A 20,657-nucleotide genomic window follows, 5' to 3' on the forward strand; every position below is an offset into this window, starting at 1 on the left:
CTGGACCGACAACGCTTGGGTTTTACCACTGCTCTGGGGTTACCGACCAAATAAACATTGAATACTTTAATTTTTTTATATGTTACTTTGACAAATTTATTTTTTAAGTTTAATGCCTAGGTTTTACCAACGGTGTCTATACCTTAACGTGTGAGCGCATATGTTGTGATTTCAACATATGCGTCGCATATGTTCTAGTTATACTAGTATTTAAAACTCGATGGTAGGTGCCGTACTACTGCAGATAATTTTTCATAATATTTAATTTGTTAGGTCTCTGACATTGAGATCCCATGCTATTTCGTGGCATACATGGTTATGCCTGTAACAAGAATAGAGCTGACATAATATGTCGGACACGACACGATAAAACAAATTATGATAAAGACACCCTAAACAAAGGCACCAATGATGGATGTTGTGCCTTTCACAAGTGGCGTATTGAAGGGTTTGATCCATGCATATTGTGGCTAGCCGCTTGAATCAAGTCATTAAGTGTTGCATTTTTTTATTGTCAGTTTAAAATATCTAAACAATATATTAATTTTTGGACAAATTTTAACGGCTAGTTTTCCCAAAACAGTTGTAGATATAATCACCTTTTCCAACTCTTTCAAATCATCAATATACTTGTTTCCTAAAATCTCTATTTTCTTTTATTTCAAAGATGACTCAAAATGAGCTCTAGTGATGATGAAATCGTGCCAACTTCACTCATTTGTTTAGCAAAAATGCAATTTGAGCAAGTGATATCTTATGATATTGAAAATATTGTCATGCACTAGTTGAACCTTTATACAGTTGACGAGTCAAGCTCATCACGAGCAAAGCGTAAACACAAATATATAGGGAATTGCCCTGAAGATGGAAATAACCGTTTGTGGAACGCCTACGTTGCTCTAGAGCTGGTATACCTAAAGTTATTTTAGACGGCGTTTTCAAATGGGTAGACGACTTTTTAATCGAATTGTCGATGATGTATCCCACCATCTTGACTACTTTATTCAAAGACCTAATTGACAACTAACAATTATTATAATAACGCCCTATTTGACCCATTAGCATCCTAAGTATAGGTGGCAATCGTGACTCGTATTTCTTGGAATGAGTTAATTTGAGTAAAAACTTATTATATATAAGTTTGTTTTGGTCATCTCAAATTAGACAAACTATAAAACTTGTTGCCCAAATTGGCTAACCTTCCCATTCCCATTTGTCTACACCATCCGCTCGGTGTCACCGAACCTTGTCCACTACCACAACATCATCATCATCGCCTTCACCGGAATCATGACCACAGCCTACATCTCCTCTGTCATAATATAACGGTTGAACCTATTTTGATAGTGTATTTTAAAAACAGTGTATGCATAGATCGTAACGACAACGGAGTGTAGTACATGTTGTAGTTGAAACGGAGCTTTCAAAGTTTGATTTGATATGATAAACCCTAAATCTATGTGCACGCTCCATGCTAGGTGTTTGGGAGACCTTTGGGGCCATACATCTCACACGGATCTTCCTTCCTTCGTCCTATCTTATCATCCATTTGCATTATTGATTTATTTCACACACACATACACACACATCTCTCTATCTATCTACATCATGTAACATATATAAACCTATTTACTTATTATAATATAATATTCTCCGACGTGAAATTAGGAACAAAAACCCTAGATCATTCATCAAACTCACTGTTCCAACAATTGCTATTTTTGTATACATGCAAATATGCAATAGTACTTTTTATTCTTCTGTTTACGGATTCCTTTTGGATCTTCATCGAAACCTGAGTTCAGTTATGTATCACAATCAATTTGACGTATGAGTTAGTGGCTGATTGAGTGATAGGTTCAACTGTGCTAAGCTGATTGCTTAAGTGATTCTTCTTGTTCACTGTTCACTAGCTTGAGCTCGGCTCGTTTTGACTTACGAGGGCTCGAGTTTGGCTCTTTCAGAGCTTTTTTTCTAAAGCTAGAGCTTGGTTCGTGATTAGTTTTTTCAAGCTTGGGCTCGGTTTGATTGTTATTTACTAATTAATTTGTATGCGTTTTTAATTATGCTGGTACATCTCGGGTGGCAACAACTTATAGATAGTCGTTTGTAAGTGTGCCTTGTAATCGTTGCATTTATGTTTATGCTTTGTGTCGTTTAAGTTTGTGTTTAACGGGTTTGTTTGGCTAACGGACTTGTCAAGCGAACTTGACTAGGACTAGGCGGACTTGTCAAGCGAACTTGACTAGGACTAGCTAGGTGGCCTTGTCTGGTTATATAAGACAAGTGTCGTTTACCGTTTTTGTGTTTTGGAGAACGAATCTATGCTTGTGTTTGAAGTCTTGAACTGGTTGTAATCGTTTGTAATCGATAGAAGGCGTGCTTGAAGGTTTTTTACTTGTTTATTGCTTGCTAGTGTTGATCAAGGGGATTTAGCACCCTTGATAGTTGATAGTACGAATTGATCTAAGATCCAGTCTACGGACCTACAAATTATCTTTATATATATATTTTGAGAAAAACTTAATGAGCAAAAGCTTAGCTTGAGGCTCGATTGTGCGGTGTGAAATTAATACATAGAAGTAGTTGATACTTAAATATACACTAAACACATTAAAGCTCAGCAAGCCTAAGCGATCTTCACATATACCATATAAGGTTGGAGCTCAGGCTAACTAAGCGAGCTTTATTTGAGGTTTGGGATCGCCTCTCTTTTCGAGCTTTTTATCACTATGTTTTAAGTCGTTAATTCCTTTTAGATCTTCATTGAAACCTCCATTCAGTTATGTATCAAAACCAAATTGAGATGTGATGACTAAAGAGTGACATATGAATTAGTGACTGATTGATTGATAGATCGAATGATGCTAAGTTGATTATTGATCAAGTGATTCCCCTTGTTCAGTCACACAATAGCATGATAAACATGGCATGACATTAGGTTTATGATTGGTTATTTATGGATAAATATTATGAAGATTTGAAAATGGAAGGTTAATGTTTGGTGGATGTGATATTTTCTATGAGAATGAAATTAAAGTTAGAAACCACAAAACAGGAATGTGACTCTTAGCAGTACGCCATAGTGAAACATATAGACAGAATCTTGTGTCTTTTCTGTGTCTTAGCATTTTTTATCTTTTAAATCAAGTCCAAAATTTCTAGAGGAAGGTGGGGATGGATTATGAATATGCATATATATTTTGAATTTATGTCTGCCTTTGTCTTTGAGCAATTTCAAAGTTCTAAAAACTTGATAAATAGTGTGTAGCAATAGTGTATAAACATTACAATATTATTTCGCATATTCTTATCCGGCTTTAGTAAGTTAATAACCTATTATAATGCTGTCATTATATTGGATATGTCCCGATCATAAAACATAACGCTGTCATTGGCCCATAAGGCATAATCATAAATGATAAGAATACAAAACAAAAATGAATCAAAAAGTAGAATACTAAGTTGCTAACATGAAAAGAAATTCATAGTAGAAAAGAAAACATCAATATATTAATAATGAGGAGCTGGTCCTTGAACATACAGTCTCATTAACATAATCCCTTTAGTACCATTCATCTATTTATAAGTCATCATTGTGTTAGACTGTTAGGTATTGAGTTATGAATACATGATGGGGCCTATAAAATGGGATTTGATTGTTTGTACTCCAAATGATATTGAAAAATGGAAATTTTCAAATTCCACTATGAAACTCTCAAAATCTCTGGTTCAAAATGGAGAAAAAAGGTTTATTTCACTTTCAAGACTCACTAGAAACTTGCAAAATGGGGAGCATATATATATCTTGTATAAAATAAAAGCAAAACAGTATTGAGTATGGCTAACAAAGGCGAAACAGTGACGAAACAAGCTTTTTTAGCAGACCTAAAAAGGACCAAAGTTGTTTAATTCAACGAAATGACATTTATTTGAAAAATTTGCAATCTAATAAATTAGGACCACACTGAGACAAAGTTAAGTGCGCAATAAGTTCAGTTGATCACTCTTATCCCCACTTTTCGCTCTCTCAACTGCATACTTTTATTCCCATTAATCCATTCTTACAGGAAAAGCCTGTGGTCCCGGTAAACATGAACATGTCTCGTTCGTTCACTAAGGTTCGTGTTTATGTTTGTTCATTTAAATTTGTTTATGTTCATCCGTCTCTTTATCTCTGTTAATATATTCATTTAAAAATCTTTGGCTTATTACAATTTAGTTTGGTTTGATAACCTTCTAGATCAAACACGTTGTTTTTCACTTTACTTTTAAGTAGTTTTAGCTTATATTTATTCTTCTATGTTCAGTTATGTTTGTTCGCGTATGTTCGTGAACCGTTTGTTTATATTGTTAATGAATAAACACAAACAAGAAAACCTGTTTGTTTAGTTGTCGTGTTCGATCGTGGTTCGGTTAAAATTAAACAAACAAACACAAACACGCTTCTTTCGTGTTCATTTGGTTCATTTATGAGCCTAAATATTACCTTAATCCTGAGTTTCAATTTATATATGATTATTTAGTGGCTTTTAAGCATGCACTCTTAATTTACGCCCGAAAAATGGTTCGGGCGGGTTCTGATTACGGGTCAAAACGAGTTGATTCAAAAAAGGGTTATTTTGGTTTAGGTCAGGACGGGTTTGGGTTGAAATAGTTTCGGGTTGAACGGGTTGGTCTAAAAACTTACATAAAACATAACTAGAGAAAAATCAAATAATTTGACTAATATTCCTTTATACACTATATTAGTAATTAATGCATGACAAAACTAAGCTGAAATCCGCAAGTAAACACAATCAGTCCAATTGGTTAAATTAAGAAGAGTACAACAGTTACAGCTGATGGTACAACCAGAGTCCCCATCATGATAAGTTTATAGCATAAAAGGATGAAAAAGGTTTAGTTGGTGGTTGTATTGCATGCAATGGCATGCGTATTAGGCGACAAAAGGGGTAGAATTTAGGCGACAACATCGCCTCCTAGGTGACAAAGGGGCGATGGGAGCGACAAACATTTGCCGTCGTGGTGTGTTTTTTGAGATATTATTATTATATTAGTATGTGTGTGTAATAAAAATATGAGAAAATACCATAAAAAACCAACATATTTTCTAGTTTTGCTCACAAAAGTCCCTCAACTTGACATTTGCGTATAAAAGTCCTTCCACTTGTTGAATTTGAATATAAAAGGCCTTCAACTCAACTTTTGAATACAAAAGTCCATCAACTCAACTTTTAAAATATAAATCCTAGTAAACTGAAACAACAACTCACGATTACGAACATGAAACGAACGATCGGCAAATTTTTGCAACATGAAATCGACACGAGGTATGTAATCTTAATATAAATTAATAAATAAACTTGATATCGAACGACAAGAATGAACATGTATGTATGTATGTATGTATGTATGTATGTATGTTACGTAGGCTGTCGCGGTCTACTAAAAAACAATTAATTTTAAGACTTAAATACCTATAATAAGTACGGGTAAGTAAGGTCGTCTCCACAGGAACTCAAGAAAAGTACTAATTTAATATTTAACTAAATTAATTATTAACTAAAGTGGACAGACGATGTCAAGCGGTTTTTAGAAAAGATTACTTAAAACTAAATGATTACTTAAAAAGACTTTGTAAACAATATTAATAAAAAGCATTCATTCTAGGTTCGGGTTATGTGTTCCATATGTTAATCACAGATTCTCTCGTCTTTGGTTTTACAATAATTGCTAATCCTATAGTTTGATTTATGATGACAAACGATAACTCAACCAAATTGTTGACACAAATGAACCCGGACTCCACAATTGCCAATTCTATGTCTAGGACAACTAACTCAATGATAAGGTTTGATGATTCTAGTTCAATGACACAAGAGATTAAACCCTAAATGTTTATGAACAACCAAACAAACGTTACACAAATCAATAATCGCAAACACAATCTTTAATCAACCAAATAACTAATTAAGCAAGACAAATTCATATAAAATCAATCAAGCTCTATTCATCAAGCATAAGAATCTGTTCTCAACAGTATTTCACACAAAACCTTAGCCTAGAACGAACACATGAACTTAGCCGAGTATCGACATATCGATTAATACACTTATCTTGATGAACATATGATTAATGATAGAACTGGAAGCTTCGGGATGGATGAAAGTTGCCCTAGAACACCTCTTCTACCTCTGGGAGTCGTAATATACCGAATGGTGGGGTTAATGGGTTTATATAAGGCAAAACCTATATTTTTTCGGTTTTATGCATCTTCGCGTATCGCGAAGTTGCATGTCTAGCATCTTCGTGTATCACAAAGATGCAAAATGACTTAATTTTCAGATTCGTCTCGTCAAGAAGCATGAAATTCATATATTATGGATTCCGTAACTCATTTTCTAGGCCAAGATATGCCCGTTTTACTAAAAAACACTTTCTTGGTAACCCATCTTGTTCAGTTTTCACTTCAGCTTTAGGTTTCTCATCCAATCCTTTCCTGAATCCTTCTTCACCCTTAATACATGTTTCCCAATGCTTCCATCTTCTCGAGGCTTGCTTAATCTTCATCTGGATGGCTCTGAATTAACTCGTTTAAGCTCCTTAACTTTCAATGTCCTGAAAACACAAAGCAATGCTTGAAGTACCAATGTTCATTCATTTATTTATCTAAATATAACTAATTAATATATAATAATAACTAACTTTTACCCAACCATCAGTATGTATGTGTGTGTGTGTGTGTCGCTGTTTATTATTCTTGTTTAATATCACCGATTTCAGTTTCTTGATTTTTCATTCTAACTTTTTTTTTTGATATTACATTCATGTTTGAAATATCTATATATTAAGTTTTATAGATATTAAGTTTCATGCCATTTGAGTATTTGACCGTATGTATGCTAATTATCTAGTGTATTATGGCTATGTTAGTATCGAGTTAATGTTAAATTATTATTAACCGTAGTAATATGGTTTCTTCATACATTATTTTATTTATATAGATGCTATTTATTTACACGTTATGTACGTGTTTTCATAAAAGGGATTTTTACATAGTTTTCCTTCCTAAACCTTTGAAATTACATATTTCCCCAAAATACAAGTTTTTAATGCAAAATGTACAATGTTCTTTAAGCATGGTTTGGGAAAATATGTAATTTCAAAGTTTAAGAAGGGAAAATATGTAAATGCCCTTCATAAAATAAAGTAATAGCCAAATAATGAAGAGGATGATTATAGTGACGCTACTTATGAAGCAAGTCACGAAGATTAGGAATTGTTAGACTCGTTATCAATGGATCTCGAAGATGAGGATTTTGTTACTACTTTATATGTAAAAGTTGAGTTAATTGGCTTTTATATGCAAATGTTGAGTTGAGGGACTTTTATATGCAAAAGTCGAGTTGAGTGACTTTTGTGAGCCAAACTAGAAAATATGTTGGCTTTTTGTGGTATTTGCCCAATAAATATATATGATGTTATGAGGCTACAACACCATTATACCCCTAAAATGAAAATCACCCCCTGATAACGTGACGCCACGTATCAAAAATTCCTTCTATTTTGTAGTCCTCCGCTACACCTAGTGTTAGGTATTTTGAAGGTGGTGACATGACTCAATGAGACAATCACTGTAAACGCCAGATTGAAAGCAACGGACTTTTATACCAATAACAAGTTGCAAATAGTAATGTGGGGTGTGATGCCACTAATTGATTCGTCATTTCTAGCAGTCCTTTAAATTGAAACATGTGGCATTTAAAGTCCCTTTGCTAGCTGTTAGAGAAAACAACTTGTGGGCTCTTTTTGTTTTTTTGCTACAGTTTCTTTTGTATCTCTTCATCAATGTCTTTGTACAAATCTAGTATTTTGTATGTTATGAATGATATGCCCCTGTTTTGTTTAAATCATTAAAAGAATATGGCATGTGATTTAAAAAATGGCACAAAACACTTAAATTCTTTGAAGGTAAGTAAAACTTAAAAGAAAAGGTTTGTCTTTTTGATAGTCTTTTGCAAGAAGCAAAGAGCTATTATTACCATCTGTTCATTAGACTCCAATTAATAACTTCTCAGTTGTATGAAAGAGTGGGTTGATTCGCGAAAAAGTAAGTTGTATATAAGTTTACTTAGCTCATCTCAAATCCGTCAACAAGCCAATTTAGTTTCACTTAAGTTAGTCAACTAGTTAAAACGGGTAACCTATATATTATAAAATTTTGTCAACCATGACCGATGTTTGCCTCCACCAGCTTTGGCGCCGACAACATCACCGCGGTCGTCATTGACTCCGTCACCACCCCACCACATCCGAAACCTCCATCGTTCTACTAGCACAGTCGTCATTACTCCCCCACTCCACCGTCACCGCCGCTAACACCGTCTCCACCTTGTAGTCGTCCCTACAACCATCACCAAAAAGATAACGGGTTCAAATTATTTTGTTAATTTTTTTTCTAAAACAACTCATTTCAACCTGACTCCATCTTAACACGAAATCAAATTGAAGTTACTTTTATATAAAACAACCCCTTTGACCTGAACTCATTTGGCTCAAAACTCATATCGACCCGTGACTTGAACCCGCCCGATCCGCACAGTTTGCCAAACCTAGTAAGTTGCATTGTGTGTGATTTAAATAAAGAAGGACCAAACGGGTAGTTTTGTTGCAGAGTATTGATGCTGTAATTGATGGGTAACAGAACCTGAGTGGAAATAATATTCATGTACAATAAAGTAAAGACAATTGTACCTTAGTATGGTGATGGATGGCCCTAAAAACCATTACAAAACAAAGTCTTCTTTCATTTTACATTAGACACCAGAACCAGACCACATTTTGGTGTCCCACCCAAATTGAATGTTTTATATACATCTTTATATTTATTTTTATCACATCTTTGAAAATATGTGTGTTTGTTTTGAGTAATGGGCCTACAGAGCACCATAGAAAGCCTGCATAGTTGATGTGGTCCATTGATGTTTCACTGGTGTGGACAAAATCTAGCATCATTCACAATGACAAAGTCAACTAACTCTAATCTAGTGCCTCGGATTATTATGATTATTATTATTGTTTCTCTAGATGCTATCCTACTCTTTGCTAATCAGTTTTTTATATTTTTGTTGGTTATTCTTATGAAATCAATTAGTTATCTAAATTTTATGATGGATGATGCAATGGGTTGATTGTGAATATTAAAGTCCTTCTAAATGGGTAGAATATGTTTGTGTTTGTTCATTAGCAATTTAACTGAACGGGTCACGAACATAAACGAACAAACATAATCAACATAGATGAAAGAACATAACTGAGATAATTGTCTGCCCGTGTGGGGCCTATAATGTTATAAATTGTAGTGGGCCAAAATAATTTTAAATCCATATAATTAACAAACGTAAACGAGTGAACTTAATCAAGCGTAAACCTATGAACATAAGCGAACATAAACGAGCATTTACTAAGGTGGCATGCATTCATATTTGTTTGTTATTAAATAAAATGAATATAAACGAACTTCATGTCATGCGGTTCACTGAATGTGCGGTTCATTTGCAAGCTTACTAGTATTTAATATTTTGCTTATATAATTGGTTATTTAGTAATTAATTAATTGCATTATAAATAAATAATCTTCATTGATCTCTTACCTGTCTTATTTCTAAGGTGACCATGTGCTCGGTCCAAAATTCCTCAAAATCTCTTCATTCCCAAACAAAGTTAATACTTTTTAACAGTTTTTAAGATTGTTATCTTTTTATAAAAAGATGGAAAAACATGTTCTTTTTGCCTAGTATTTTGTAAGCTTACTTTTTATCTTTGGCTTTTGCAAAATGAGAGGAGTTTAACAGCTCAGATCTGACCATCAGAATTTTCAGAGGCAAAGTTAATGGCCAATAATTTATCATAGTTCAGGCTCTATTTAAAGATTATTGATCATAGATTTGCAGGCTCTTTATTTTCTCTTTCTCAAGTTTTATATAAAAAAACCATGCTACTGTAATTTGCACTGAAACCATTAATTGTTCTGAAATTGAATAATTTTCAGGGCAGCTGCCACATTATTTATGTACAGTTAGATCTATAAATGTGAACAAATTGTGGTATGATCATATTGTTTTCCATTGGAATATTCCTTTTTATCACCAATCTTGATGTAAAAAAGCTAACCAAGTTGATTTCATTTCTTAAAGTCAAAACAAGATTCTCGCTTCATATTGCAAGTCAAGCAGTTCACTCAAAGTGTTACGTTTGTATTGTTTATTGATATTTGCATGTCATCAGAAGCGTGTGCACGCACACACATTGGACCGTTCAATACCACGCATAGACACTTGTACATGTTATCCTAATTGTGACGTATATGGCGCTATGTAACTGTATAACTAAATCATTTCTCCTACCCGGTTAACTCTATGTATAATTGTAAAACTTGATGTATTGTAGATTATGCATATATGTTTGTGTATAATTTTTTTCAGAGAAATTGTTTTGAGAGAATAAATGGAATATTTTTATTTGGAGAATTAAGAAGGTGGTTATTGTCATAATAATGGCATAAATGTCTTAAAGGTCCCCACCAGTACCACTATGACCCCATGGCCATCAACAATAATGTTATTGTTACTTCAGTCTTCTAACTTTAATGACCTTAACACCTTATCACTTGGGTCCCTTTCTTTCACCAAAAGTAACTCTTTTTTAATATCACAACTTTGCTTATTCACTACTGAAAGAAATTACTTTGGCTTTCACCTAACTAATAAATATACCACTGATTTTCATACTTTTCAAAACTACCTGTTTAAATAAGAGTAGTTGTATGCACTTTTAAAACTTATCCTAATTAGAACGAAATAGCAAAATATAATTTTATAGCATTTTCCTATGGAATTAAACATTACAGTCTTAAAGGGATGGTGCAGAGGTATGCGGCTTAGTCCCTATAGAGATTAGAGAGGTCTTGTTAGAATCCATTTTCGGTTCATAGTTTTCTTTAAACCCCCTTGAAGGACACATGTCCGGCACAAGTTGTGTTTTCCTAGATGGTATTCGCTCGCAAGGTATAAGTAAGGCCCAGTCAATTAACTTGTAATGGGTTCTCACTGTAAAAAAAATATTATTAGTATTATTATTATTATTGTTATTATTGCTATTATTATCATTGTAGTAAAATAACTAAAATAATTTATAAATGATATTAATTTGTGCTGGCGTAACGAAGACATGTGCACAACTAGTTTTTAAAAGATAATAATCTTTGACCATGAAGATCTGAATATATTTCTGGACTGATTTTGTTGGATTACATAATTGCTAATCATGTTTATTTAATTAAAAAAACTCACATGCTACGCACTAATGATGAACAAGAGGGTCCATTTTGCTTCCAAAGGAATTAGCATATTTTAAGCTAATTTTATTATTAGAAATTAAAAGTATTTTATCAGCTTAGTTTATACCGTATATTACCACACCCATAGTTAAAAATAATTTCTTTTTACCAAGTATAATATGGATAAATTTCTACAAATGGTTATAGTTTTGTCACGACAACAAGACTTGTTAATTAGTCCTGTAACAACAAAATGTTAAGAGACCGCTCGCTAGCAAAAAAAAAATCGTTCATAAATGTTTATTGTATATTTATTAAATGAACAAATAATAACAAAACTTTTTCTACATATAATTAAATGAAATTTTTGGCTCCAGAGGCTGTGAAATTTTTGAGTAGGGTTCAGCGCGTCGTACACGGAACCTCTTCAGCTTCTAGGTCCCAAAGTTTCGTTTTTAGCAGGATTGGCTTTGCTGTTCAAAAGGGGGTTGCGGCGCAGCTTGTTGCCCGTTTGCCTGCCACTTTATTGTAATCGTTTTATAGTAAATTATATAAAACTTCGATTTGATTTAAAATTAAATGAACCAACATAAACAAATGTTAAGTTCGTAAACATTTGATGATTTACGTTAACGTACATATTCATTTAAATGCACTTATCTTCCAAATGTCACATGGCAATCAATATTTTCTCTTTATTCACATGGCATTGCACCAAACCATTTTTTTTATTTCAAACAAAATCGTCGAAATATAATTTATGTAATGAACTAATGAACATATCAAGATTTATGGTACTCATATGTTCAGACGTAATTAGTTATATGAATTTATAGTTACATTTAATTAAAGATTTGAACTCTCTTGTATATGCATAAATATGCTTCGTTGTCGTTATTTTTTGGTTTTCAATAATAAAAAATATGGATTCTATTCAAGTTTATTTATTTATTTATTTTGTAGGTGTTTAATTTCAAGTGCTTGATATGTAGTCTTTTTTAGTGAGTTAAAATACTATGATGTTGCAGCCTCCTATACGTAAATAATTAGCTTTTTTTGTTTAAAATAATCATAGTAAAAGATAAACATTTTATCAAAATATTTATATTCTTGAGATCTATATTTGAGTTATATAGTTTCTTGTTCAGTTCGTTTAGTAATATAGATTTAATGTAATGCAAATATTATATAACTAAAGGTTTAGCAAAAGTTTGTTTTATCAACGGATACGACTTTAATTGTTTGATATTTAAATTTCGATCCGTAAAAACATGAACATGGATGGGGTCACATCCATTGATATATGGTAATTATAATAATGAAGAAAAGAAAACAATAATAATAATATGTATTCCCGGATTGGTGGGAATATCAAGTGAAGAATCGGGTGACCCACTAATTTGGTGAGGCCTTTACATGTGCTTGGCTGTATAAACAATATGGGGTCCACTCAATTAACAATTTATTTTAATTAAATTAAATTAATTATTATATTTTAACAATCATTTTAGATTAGTAAGATTAGGGGGAAAAAAGGTCTACGACGTAATTTTAGGGCGTTAGACAAGTCAGCTATTGTTTGAATTGCATATTTTATGATACACAATAGCATTAAAATATGAAAATGATAAAATATAGAATAAATTCAAATACTAATAGAAAATAGAGTTGTCTTTGTTAGATATCACTTTTGACAATCTCTTATATTGAGCATCCCTTCTTCCATTTGCTCAAGTCGTCTTCTTCTCACCCACCTCCATCTCTCTCTCTCCTCACTCTCTCTATGTGTTTGCGCGCGTGTGTGACGGTAGCTGAAGGAGGCATCCAAAGGGATCGCATTGATCCTAAATCTCATATACGTAGTATACATGTGTGTATATACATAGAGTTGGGATCATGCTATCCTTTTGGATACCTTCTTCGGTTGCTTCTAACTTGATAAAATTGAAACAATGTGTGCCAAGAAAAAGCAAAGACGGGAGAGACTTTGATGTTTGATTTTCAATTGCCGTCAGGGAATCGAATCACTTGATAAGAAATTTCCAAACAACTTGAAAAGGGGTATAGAAGACGCGTATGTGGGAAGTTCTTCAAGTACAAGTAAGCATAATTTCACAAACTCGATATTTTAAGTCTTGTTTTTACCTTCTTGATTAGCCTCTAATGTCCTCTAAAGTCTATAAACTATAGACAAACTTTTGTAATCTTAGGCTTTTGTGTGATTGTTTTTAAACTTTTAATGAGGTTCCAGAATTTCAAGTACGCAATCTTTTGTATCGAATTTAACATCTAATGCAGTTATTTGTAGCTTGAACATATATATCTTGAATGCTAATTAATATATAAGAGAGTTCTTGGATGATGCAATATTTTGTTAAATATATATAAGAAAATACAATTTATTTACAAAATATAAAGCATTTAATAAAATATGAACTATTTATAAGCATATAAATCATTTAAGAAAGTATAAACTCAGCTAATTGATGTTTTTTTTATTAATATATGACTCTGAATGTTGCATTAGTTTTAATAATAATAATAATAATAATAATAATAATAATAATAGTAGTAGTAGTAGTAGTAATAATGAGTAGACAAGCTAGCTTAAAGGTAAGCAAATCACAAATTTGCAATGATTTATAAATTTGATTGTATGTGGTCAATAAAAATAAAAATGATTAGATGCTATTAAAACACTGCGGTTTAAATAGCAAACCAACTATAAATGCCGGATAGTAGGTGAGAAGGATGGTTGTCGCTTTGACTATAACTCTATAAGTGCAAATTTGCTTCCTTCTATGGATGGACATTGCCATGTGATTGAGGCCTATGAGAAGTCTATAAGGACAATACGTAGATAACGCCATAATCATTTGCATTGTATGGTCATAATATGAGTCTGAAAAGTCAATCTTCTTAAATCTGACAAAACTTATATGGTCTTGTTATAACTGGTTTATTTTTTTTTTCCTTTTTTTAATAAATTACACTTGCCTATATCTGCCCGCCCTTTAGATTATATGATTTATATGAAGTGTGCGGTTTTTAAAGAAAGCTCTTAATTAAGTTCAAAAATAGACAAACATCCTTAAGAGGGTAGCATATGGGACACACAAATGGGCAGTGGACGGAGGCCCTATAAGAAAGGGAGTCCAAAACCCACATGGGTTTGTGGTACTTTATTTGGAATCCAAGGGAGTGTTATGTGCTAATTTTGGGAGCTCATTTTGAGTGTCCTAAAAACAAAGGGAATCATGCACATGTGTAGCGAGGCCTTGATAGGGAAAAAAGAACTATTGAATCAACTTAAATAAATACTAATTTAAAATAAAAAAAAAGAAGTATATCACAATATGATACAGAGGGTTATTTTTTTTTTTGAGGGTTTATATTAAAACTTCTATAATTTTATTGAAGTTAAAAGGTTATGTAATTTCTGTAACTACAATTTACAAGTATTTGCCATTGTATATATGTTATAAATCTTGCTCTATTGCTTTTGAAACTTCATTTTTTTTTACCTTCATCTTGTTATATCGATTGAGTCAGCGGTACTATGTCCAATTATAGGTGTTTGGAAAGTGAATATGAGTCAAGCTAATATCAACTTAGGCTCAAGCCAATAATAACATGACGTCACGACTGATCGTCAATTGGATCGAGTACACACGTTCAGTCTGAGGTGGAAGTCAACATTAACAATTTTTTAAATCATAAATAAGAAGTGTTAAAGAAAATTAACAATGTTAAGTGATGTTTTTATGGAAAAATGAATTATAAATTATATTGAGAAACACGAAAATCATATGAACATTTTTGTACTTGATATCTTATTTTTTACTTGTCTAATTAGTTGATGTTCTCTCTCATTACCTTTTACATACATTCTAGTCAAATTATATTTCCGTCAACATGCATGTAGGTTAATTAAGAGTACTTAATTACATATAATACATATGATATCCGCGTGCGCATGAAATAAATATTCATTACTTTACACACTTAATCGATATAGCATGTATATATACATAATATTCACTTGTTCATTTATAAAGAAAACCAAGCAATACAAGCATGTATGTGTATATGGAATTTTTTCTCTATTAAACCAGAAGTTAAGGGTTTCGATAACAAGTTGTATCAGTCCTAGGAAAAGTAGATACGGGGTTTGTTGTCCTTTTGTCACCGTTAGTCAATCAACAATGAGAAATTGCCATTGGTGAAATCTAGGGCCTTGGCAAAGCAACGATGGTGGATGCGAATCCACGTTATCAAGTCATCTAATTAATGACAACCATGACTAGAGTTTTTGGTACTATTTTAAGTACCTCTTAAAACATTTTGTTTGGTCACATGCCATACATTCTTGTTTTTGTATGACAAGCAACGACCAAATTAACAAATACACGTTTTAAAAATCACCAAATATAAAAAATTAAAAATGTTCTATATGTGTGAAAAAAAATACTAATACTTCCAATAAAGGAATGCATTTTTCCTTTATGATATTCGTTTTATCACATGAACCCAACCTTCAACTCTTGGCACATGGCTACACCTTTAGAAAATACTTTTCTTCTTCATTTCGAATGCTGGACATGGTGCGAATCATAGATAAACACATTTAAACTCATAGTTTTTATTCAGTTGTGTGTAATTCAGATATAGAAATCAGTCAGTTTATGCGAACTATATATATATATATATATATATAGGTTTAAGTTCAAGAAAGAAGTCAAGTTATTGTGAGAAGTGTGAGAAATCAATGCACCCAATCAGATTTTTTCTTTTCTTTTTCTCTTTTAATTAAATACAAGAGTAGAATGGTAAAAACTTCCTATCTAGTTTATATGGAAACTATTAATTAAGCAGATCACTTTATATATATTCAATATTAATCATAAAAGATCATCACCAAATATATATATAACAAAACTCCACTCAATCTTTATTTAATACATCCATCACAAATTGACATACAACCCATTCTAAGTTATTTAAGTGACAAAAATACCTATACGATATAAATCTGATTGAAAAAAATATAAATATTTGTTCTACCGATTACTTTAAGGATTTTACTGATATTTACAAATTAATCTCTATAAAAAAATAATAGTATCAATATACAAACAACCTATGCTACATGGTTTTACATTCAATTTTGTTAAATTAGCCTTAAATTTTTAATACAAAAAAATCATTAAAATAAACTACACATAAAGATGAGCTTCTTTTAAAAATAGACCGACAGTAACATACAAAATTTTTAAATATACAACCATAAAAAACACGCAAGTATTATATAACCCATATATACAATTTCTAAAAAAATGCTACATAAATGGTAAATGGCTTACACAAATAAATCCTACTTCACATTAATAACTACCAATCCTACACAAATTATAAATATACCTACATACATGGCAAGCATTCTACACGGTAATACATAAACATGCAAGAATAAAACAAAAAATAATTGCTACATGGTAGAATATAACACACCAAAGTTTACATATATGACCTACACGGGCATGCATAACCCCTACACAGTAATATACAAACAAACACATGTAATAGAAAAAAAAATAATTGCTACACAGTAAATGTAACATACTAAAGTTTACATATGCACAACACAACTTGTTTTACTTATTTTCAGTTGTGTAGGATTTTATCAATCTTTGTGTAGGATTCGTAACTAGGTACAAATGGCTGATAAAAAAAATGTAAGAGAAAACAAAAAATAATTGCTATAGAGTATACCATAACATGCTAAAGTTTAAATATGACCTACACAACTTTTTTTTTATTTCCTTTTGTGTAGGATTGGCATCAAATTTGTGTAGGATGTTATTAATCTTTATGTAGGACGTTATTAATATTTGTGTAGGATTCATAACTGCATTCAACCTTCTTTTTCCTTGTTGAATTTTCTTAAGCATTTATTCATTTTCAACAATCAAATGTATTGAGGGAAAATTAATACAAATTATTAAGTATTTTCAGATCTCAGTGGACTTTGTTTTGGTAATTGAGTGGACTAAAACAAAAGGAAAGAGATTATAGTTGACAAAAGCCAAGTTTCTTTATTTAACATATTTGGGAAATTACTTCACCGTCCTTTCTTATTAAAAGCCATTAAAATCAGTTATAAATAATTACAAATATGCCATAATCAATATAGACCATTGATCAATCTTAATCAATGGTAAGAATTCATTTCTCACACTTCTCACATTAAGATGACTTCTCTCCTGAACCATCCCCTATATATATATATATATATATATATATATATATATATATATATATATATATAAACAAAGACCCTAAAATCCTACGTGTCGCGATGTGGTCGCTCCCCCTTTTTATGTAAGCCACCAGATTGTTTGATTTTTAAATGGAGGCCTCTCATTGATTTAACCCAAATTCATGGGTATGAGTCTTACCAAAACCAGATAGCTCTTAAATGGGTTATAACATCTCATTAAATTAAAAATTAATCTTACCAATTATTTGATATGAAAATCCTATAAAATAGGGATATACTAAAATTTAATATTCAATTTAAAAATAAAACGATATTATTTATAATTAATAAACAATTTTATAGTAAAAAAACATGAGTGGGTCATGGGTCACCAAATCCAAATAGGTTTTAAACGGGTTATAACATATCATTTATTTATGAAACCCTTTTATCATCAAGCTCTATGTATATTATTAACTTTCTTACAATACATAAAATTTAAATCCAAAAAATAAATATTAAAAAAACGAAAAATGTAAAACAGTCATTCTCTCAAACCATCAGAACTTTCTTACACTAAATAAAATTAAAATCTAAATATATATATATGTCAATATTAAAAACGAATAATATAAAATAACCCCCGTAATACGGGGGATAAAATCTAGTATATATATATATATATAGGGTTATGTTAAAATAAAAACCCACTTGAGTTGTGAAAACTTTAGAAACTCATTCTCAACCACATGTTTTTAATTAAAGATTAAATCTTGTGTTCCACAATTAAAGTTAATAAAAAATGTTAACATAAATATGACTTTTTCTCTCTCCTAACAACATATAAAAAAATTAGTAAAAAAATAGCAAAACAAATTTTTTTTAATGTTTCGATGTTTTGTATTAAATGTTACAACATATATTACATGTAACAAAAAAAAAAACGATGTGACATAGGGTTTTCACGGGTTTTCACAACTCAAATGGGTTTTATATACTTTGCCTATATATATATATATATATTCACATTTGGTGTTATTGACTAGGTCTAGCGGTGAACGACATGAAGAGAGAATATAAAGCAAAGAGCTCCATGGTGTTATTAGAATTAATGTACCGGGATAAAGAATTATGAAGGTATAGGAAGTTTATCAAATAGTATAGTACGTTAATGAGGAATTCAAATTAAAAGATTTCGCTAATTGTCCAATTCGAACTTTTCCTCTCACAATATAAGAAAATTATTAAAGTTTTTAACCTTTGTAAATATCTAGTTGAATACTCAAGGTGGCCATGTCTGTTATATTCTCTAGGTTGCACTAGCTATCAGTTATACCATGTTACACATTACACAATAATATTAATTTATTACCAACCATCTGTCGGTAAAGTCTAGGTAGAAAAATTTTATTCCGTAACATAACTTTTCAAGAAATATTTACGTAAAGCATTTCAAGTATATGTATATCAAATTAACAATCTTGCAAACCAAAATGAAATTTTTTTTTTGTCGGTGTTGGGAATTTTTTTTTGGTTGTGCATATATACTATTATACATTTATACATATATGTTAGTGGAAGAGTGTATGAAAAAAGAAGTTATAATAATGTGTTATGGAACAACATGTTGATCTGTAGATGCAATACTGAAATAGTGATTTTCGGATGTCTATAATGGCATTTGTCACCATAGTAAAATGATATCAATGGTGGAATTCCGAACATGTCACTAGCAGTGGCGGAGCCACATATCATATGCACTCGGCCGAACCCGGTCCATTTTCGGTTTTATATATAACTTATAGGTACGATTTAACGAGCGAACCACTCTTTTTCAGTGAGCGAACCCGGTGTCACGAAATCTTCACAAACATTTCACCGTTCACCGGTGAAAAAAACAAAAACTTGAAATTCTACTGAGAGGCAACGACTTCGTTTTCTTCAACTACTTTATCATTTTTGTGATATTTTGAGTACATGTCATTAAATTTTCGCCCCACGGAGAAATAGATGATATGATGAGTTTGTCAATTTCCCTACATTCATAAAATATGTGTCCAGACAACTATTATTTTTATTATAATAATATATGTAGAACCGTATTTTGTTTAATGGTCGTCATCATTTATCCATATTTATTTTTATTTTTTTAAAGGCTAAAATATTATTAAAAAACTCCAATACCTAGCAAGAAGCTTGAAACGGAGGAGCATTCAACACCAAACTTCAAGTTTTTTAAAATGTCAAATTACACAAACTCGATCAATCAAGTTCCTCTCGCCGCCCCTATTTTTTTACCCATAAGAATGTGCTCCTTTGGATTTCCTCTATCATTATTTTAAAAAAAATATTCAAACTATTCGGATGGGTAGCGGCTATATGAACGATGTTTGCATTTGCTGTATTGAAAATGCATTCTTTCTTATAGCCGCAATCGAAGATGTTATGATTCATTTTCAATACATAGAAACACGTAGGAAACAATTATAATATGTAAATTTTTTAATGACTCTGTTTTTTATTTTAATGGCGACGATGTACTTTTGTTATTGTAAGATATTGCGTTTTAGTTATTTGGCCGAATGACCGACCCAACCCATCTGGCCCGAAAAATTTGACGCTGGAAAAATATCGAACAACGAAAAATCCCGAACCCATAGAAAAAAATTTCTGACTCCGTCGCTTGTCACTAGAGACGGTTTTCATGAAAAAAATCTTCATGTAAGGTTAGGAACATATATACAACAAATAGTTGGTTAAGAAAATTTGTTAGTTCATTTTGCTTAAAAGTTGCTGTGACTTTTCACCAAATCTTACAACTTCGAGCTCTATTTTCTCATCAGTTTCTGTTGAGCTTTTTCCATGCATATAAATTGCATTATAGATGATTTAAACCTATATAAATGCATATATATATATATGAAGAGGTAGGTCTCAGCAGAGCCCAGTTGGACCCGCAAGACTCACCTTAAACAGGGACGTCTGCGCAAAGACCAACTGGTTCCGCAGGACCAACCATGCTCGGAGACATGACGTCCTTACGCGCAGTATGCAAGC

The 20,657-nt window shown here is 31.7% G+C and overlaps 1 protein-coding gene across 1 annotated transcript in view; it reads right to left on the bottom strand.

Annotated features, from left to right (window-relative positions):
• Positions 1–4,431: 4,431 nt before the first annotated feature.
• LOC143530850 (uncharacterized) overlaps positions 4,432–20,657 on the bottom strand; it is a 207,031-nt gene continuing 190,805 nt past the window's right edge. The window contains exon 2 of the transcript XR_013134923.1: positions 4,432–4,445. The gene's annotated coding sequence lies outside the window, so the exon portion shown is untranslated. The remainder of the gene's footprint in view (positions 4,446–20,657) is intronic.

This window comes from Bidens hawaiensis, unplaced genomic scaffold (genome assembly GCF_021521415.1).
Source record: "Bidens hawaiensis isolate Kalapana, Puna unplaced genomic scaffold, B.hawaiensis_p1.1 tig00009039_1, whole genome shotgun sequence".
NCBI lineage: Eukaryota > Viridiplantae > Streptophyta > Magnoliopsida > Asterales > Asteraceae > Bidens > Bidens hawaiensis.